The sequence below is a fragment of the Cydia splendana genome, chromosome Z, assembly GCF_910591565.1.
Source record: "Cydia splendana chromosome Z, ilCydSple1.2, whole genome shotgun sequence".
NCBI lineage: Eukaryota > Metazoa > Arthropoda > Insecta > Lepidoptera > Tortricidae > Cydia > Cydia splendana.
In genome coordinates, this window is record NC_085987.1 from 41001999 (window position 1) to 41008270 (window position 6272).

The window sequence follows — 6272 nt, forward strand, 5'->3', positions numbered from 1 at the left end:
ACCGTGTGTTAAAAATCCTAGTTCGCGGTGTTAAGATTTTTCCGAGAAACATGACGTCTGGCCGGTACTAAATATTGTTAAGCTTTTAGAACAGTTGTATCTCTATTGAATTTATTACATTATTGTATAGTCAATAAGAGGGCTTTTAGTTTAGTTTAGTTTCGAACAACAAAGTTTACATCCTCAAATAATCACGAGAATCATGTTGGTTTAAGAAACTTAATTTTTTTTACAAGATATACTAAATTTTGCGCTAAGAAATTTCAGCTCTAGATATAAATAATATAATATTTTACATTGAGTAACGTATTCTTGAACCAATGCTTTTTCTTGTTTTTATGGAGAAATATAATTCTCAATTCAATTATGAGTATCTTTAGCCCCAAGAAACAAAGCTTCTTGGCACAAGTCCTTTAAGTATTGCACTATGACACTTAGGTTCAATTCAAAAACTACAATACATAAAACAAAACGCAAAACGCTCTTGGTGAGAATATTGAGCTTTTTAAAAAAAATTGTAGCTCGGATAAAGAATTGATATTTTTGGCTTAAATAATAAACGTTGAAACATTTTATATCTTGACGCAAGAATTTTATTGTTTCCTTATATAGGAAACACAAAATATCTTGACTCAAGAGTATTTACTTGGCTGGAGAACTATTTTTTTTCTGTGCGTGAGCTGCGGACGCAAAGCGAAAGCAGTTCGACATACGTCGCATTATTGATGTATAATAGTCTCTCCACTATAATTCATTTAAATCATGTTTTGTTGCAATAATCAAGCACTATTCAATATCTTAAATCTTCACTTATATATATATCTTAAGTCTTTACTGTATTAATAGTTATTTAATATTCTTAAATTAATACGTGGATATTGATCAGACAATTTCATAAATATTCGTTATACTTCATTTTATTGACAATTCCATTGAAATTACCCCACTTGCGTACTTTTACCCAATAGCTTGCGGAATTTTACCCGCATGGTGGGGGAGTGAGTGCCTAGTGCCAACCCTTGCATTTCAATAAAATTTCACCATTGATAACGGGGTCTGTTAATAAACGCAAGTAGCAAATGTATAAACTCGCAATAAACACCAAACAATGCGCAAACGCCTGTTTACACATTGTTTGGTGTTTGTGTGTGGCCCAATGTGAAGGCCAGCCACACTTAGGTACCCGTATTGACCTTCTCTGCAAATATTAATCCGAGTCCGTCTATTGCGAGATACATTGGCATTTCCGTCCGCACGGCATGATTTGATCGGACAATTTAATCAGATTGGCGAAAAATTTACCTGTCTGGATTGGGCTTAAGCTAGCTCCGCACCGTCTTCACAGTGACAAAGTGAATCAACGTCTTCGTCTACTATTAACGTCTATAACGTTAATATAAACGTCATATGTTCATAGAATTTTGACATTTATACGATTTGCACTACCACACTATATCGCTTGCCAATTAACTTAGAGCAGAGTTAGCTTAGACGGACTCTAGTAGCGAATTAACCAAATAACAGGAAAAACCCAGAAACTTCATTATATAACAAAGTATTCATTTATTACCTTCCAATCTAAAAACAAAATCCCTCTGTAGGCTTACAACGAGTGCGATGCGACAGTATCTCGTACGCACTCTATCCAATCCGTCCGTCAATCTGTATCCGTCTCTTTCTAATTAACCCTTTTTTAGTTAGCGTCGGTTAGAAACAATAATAAATTCGGACTCTTTGCAAGTTAGAATAATATGAGCGACAATAAGGCTTAAACTCGCCACCTTCACTATCGTACACGGCGGGGTGAAGTTGACAACTCGACACACAAAATTGAAGAAAATTGAACCTTATGTAATTCTAATTTAATTTCTAATTTCTTCACTTTTATATCTCGAGTTATGAACTTCTTCCGGTCATTAACCAATAATTATGAATTTAATTTATATGTACGTGGTCAACACTCATGGGTTAAAACCTCGGTTGTGCTATATCATACAGTGGATTTCATTTATTACGACCTTGGTTGTAGCGACCATTCGGCTATAGCGACGTAAAATCCAAGTCCCATGAATTTAAAGCATATTTTAGTACAAGATTCATGTGGATATAGCGACTTCGGTTGTAGCGCCGAATTCGGGTGTAGCGACGGTTTTTAATGAACCATTTGTAACAAGTTCTTAGAAATCCCATGCAGATATTGCGACCGCGGAGTCGGTCGTCAAAGGACAATAGAGCTTTATTTTCTTATTTTTTGTTTACATCGACAGATGGTTAGCTAATGTGGTGACCTTTTGTTTATAGGTAGATATTGACTATTTAGATTCACTTGTTCGAAACGTACAAACAGCAATACTCCTGACCTCGGAGTAAATATCTATGGAGCGGCCATTAACAGGCGTTCCCCTCTGCAAAAAGATCGCGGCCGCCGGTCAAGGAGGTTATATAAAACTAGTTGCCACACGTCCTACGCCATTCAGCAAACGTCAGTCTAAGCGGAATGATAGGAGCCGAAAATGCCGAATTGCAGCGTTTTCTCGTGCAAAATGAGATCGGAAACGTCTAGTCTACAAAAAGAACACGTTTCTTATCATATGTAAGTACTATTACATCTAAATATTATCAAATAGTGCATTAACTTTGCAAATAACTAAAAAACATTGTCAATCTGACAGTGATACCAGTGATATGATATTAGATCTAATTTAGGGTAATTCTAAAGAAGACTTTCTAAATATTAATTAGGTACGAGTAGAATTTCTAATAGGAAATATTATGCGAAACTCTGCGTAGGGGGCGCGACTACCACAATCCATCACAATCAGGGGGTCCGCCGCGGAACAAGAAAATTTAAATTTCGTTATCTAACCTCTTTATCACTATTGCATATTTGAGCGATAAAGAGAAAAGAGAAAATTTACTAGCTAGCTTAGTGCTACACTCTGGCGGCAGAACATTGCAGTAATATGCCCTATTTGCGTTGCTTTTTGTTATAATATAAAACTTAAAATAAACTTAAATTATATTATAATTTATGTAACACATTATTTTTATATAACACCTTAGTTTCATATCAACCTAATCTATTTAATCAAATAAAAAGATCTATAAGAATAAAGAAAAGGGGGACGGGTATCAAAAAGTAGTCGAAAACATCTCGCGTGATTTGTGCAAATGTGCACAACCCCTAAATAACGTAAAATTACCGATAGACTCTTTTTTGAAAATTATTTTTTCCTTTAGTTTCTACATATAGCTGGTCAAGCAGATCTTGTCAGTAGAAAAAGGCGGCAAATTTGAAAAATGTAGGCGGGAAGGCATATCGTCCCATAGAAAATTTGAATTTCGCGCCTTTTTTACTGACAAGATTTGCTTGACCAGCTATATATTTTTATTTAACATGTCAAATATTTTATTAATTTAAGGTATTTACGGCTGTTACTTTCCATAAATAGGCACTTTTAATTTATTACTCTGGTATCACCGTACCGGTAAAATCGATATAAACATAATGAATAATATACAGATGGTCATGATGCCTAGCGAACACCAGCCATATCGTACAAACCTCAAGGAGTGATATTCCTAGGCAGATGATGATCTGCCTAGTGACCACCAGCCATATCGTGCTAACTTCAAGGTGTGATATTCCTAAGCAGATCATGAAACGCCGGCATATCATGATCTGACTAGTGACCACCAGCCATACCGTTCAAACCTCAACATTTAGGCATATCGAATAAGTAGGATGTCCTAATTTTAGCAAATGATAACCATTGAAATGGCTTGACAGCCTACTTATAGTACGTGTTTGGGTAGCGTATGATTTTAGTACCTACCTAGTACCTACGCATTCTGCTCCAAATGCCACATGGAATGCAGCACTAGCCGTGGCAAAAAATGCAAAAGGCAGATTATTAAATGGCGGCGTTTCATGATATGCCTAGGAATATCTCGATATGCCCGATTTTACGATCTACCGCCGATATATATAATTATATACTAATTATCCCCTACTCAATATCCCTTAAATGACATTCTATGGCCGCGTAGTTCCATCTCTGTCATCAGATCTGCATGCTCGATAGTATATTGCATTGCTTTCAGAAGTAAACCAACGTGTAAAATATTAACTAATGAACTGATAATAAAAAATCATTCTATATCAGCTTGCAAGATTCGCCCTAAACAAATTGACAAACTATTAGAAATAACATCTAAACAATACAAAAATTCAAAGTTAGTAAAATGCTGGTACAAAGACTTGATATTGTATTATTATTATAATTGTTTATCAATCAATCAGAAATTAAAATTCATTGTCAATTTTCTCGACAATATTATCGGCGCGTCCCTCGCACTATCTAGGTTTACTTAGAACTGACGTCATCTCGTTCACGGACAGGGTTGTCTGTGTTTGTTCTTGTACTTGTGTGAATATAGTTTTTGCTAGTGTTTGATAATTTTGTCGTGTGCGTGTGTAGCGACGCATGCTAAAAATGCATTAGTGTTAACATTATTTGTGTGCGTTACCTCGTCCCCCGCGCCAAAAACGACAGAATTTTTCAGATAGAAATTAGTGCGCGTCTCTACTCCATAGATATTTACTCCGAGCTCCTGACTATACATCGGTGGACCTTATAAGAAAAGGCATAAGGTCCACCGATGCACAGATAACAGTGTGAGCGATGGTACTAACGTTTCGGATTAAAATTTATAGATTATATGTCTATCTTTTTACCTTTGCTTATAACGACTTCCGGATATAACGACAAAATTTCGGTGGTCCCTTCATCGTCGTTATATCCGAAATCCACTGTATATGTATACAGAGAAAATCATTCTCGAAAAAATTTCAAATAATGACTACAAATTCGGTCTTGGTCGTTATCAATACACAGACAAGAGGTTAAAGACGACGACATAGTTAGAATAAGTTTTTGGCAAAAATTTAATTTTCGGTACAAGCTTTTATCGCTGACTGTACTTTTCTTTCCGCAGGCAACTAATACTCATCGAGACAATTATAAAAACCCCAAACACAATTAGGTTTCGTTGTTTTATCACAGAGTTCCTATGCGGCCACCTCCGGTCTCCTGATGGTCTCAGATCAGCTCGGTGACACCATAATATTGCATTGTCACCCGACTTACGTATGTATGCAAAAGGGTCTAGCAGGCTAAGCGAACAAGAAGTGCCCCCAACGACGGATTTGGTCATTCTTTCAGGTGGTGTACTGGCAGGTGCTAATAACACTCTATGCTTAATATCAGTCCTCGATCTTCTTTTGTTTTCGAGTTATTCAAGATAATGTAAAATCATCAGTGTATCATTGAAAGTGTCATATTTTGTAAACTGTTCAAATTAGATTAACCAAACAAAATTATATTTGACAACAATAAAATAGACTACAAAATGAATATGTTAAACCTGCATCATGTCCTTATACTTCATTATAAAAAAAAAACATTTTATTTTTCTTCTCATTATTTTTTATACTATTCGCCAAGGTACACCTACAAAAAAAATATGCATGAGTAGCCACTAATACCCACTACATACACATACTTATAAAAATATTTGCATAAATCTTCGTGCGTCATGTCAAAACAAAAACATTATCGAACAAGGATCTCGGAAACGGCTCTAACGATTTCGATGAAATTTGCTATATGGGCGATAAATTGATTTAGCTAGGTCTTATCTCTGGTAAAACGCCCATTTTTGAGTTTTTTTATGTTTAGAGCCGTTTCCGAGATCCTTGTTCGATAATGTTTTTTTTTGACATGACGCACGAAGATTTATGCAAATATTTTTATATGTGTATTTAGTGGGTATTAGTGGCTACTCATGCATATTTTTTTTGTAGGTGTACCTCCGCGAATAGTATAAAAAAATGTGAAGTAACATATTTTTTTTTTATAATGAAGTATAAGGACAAGATGCAGGTTAAACATATTCATTTTGTAGTCTATTTTATTGTTGTCAAATATAATTTTGTTTGGTTAATCTAACTTGAACAGTTCACAAAATATGACACTTTCAATGATACGCTGATTATTTTACATTATCCTGAATAACTCGAAAACAAAAGAAGATCGAGGACTTATATTAAGCATAGAGTCTTCTTAGGACCTGCCAGTACACCACCTGAAAGAATGACCGAATCGTCGTTGGGGGCACTTCTTGTTCGCTTAGCCTGCTAGACCCTTTCAGCTCAATCGGAAACCGGGAAGTGGATCAAATTTAACTTGCAAGATTTGATTACAGACTGA

General features: G+C 35.5%; 1 protein-coding gene across 1 annotated transcript in view; it reads left to right on the forward strand.

Moving 5' to 3' along the window:
* LOC134804104 (uncharacterized) overlaps positions 1-6272 on the forward strand; it is a 450088-nt gene that overhangs the window by 65587 nt on the left and 378229 nt on the right. The gene's annotated exons all lie outside the window — the stretch shown is intronic.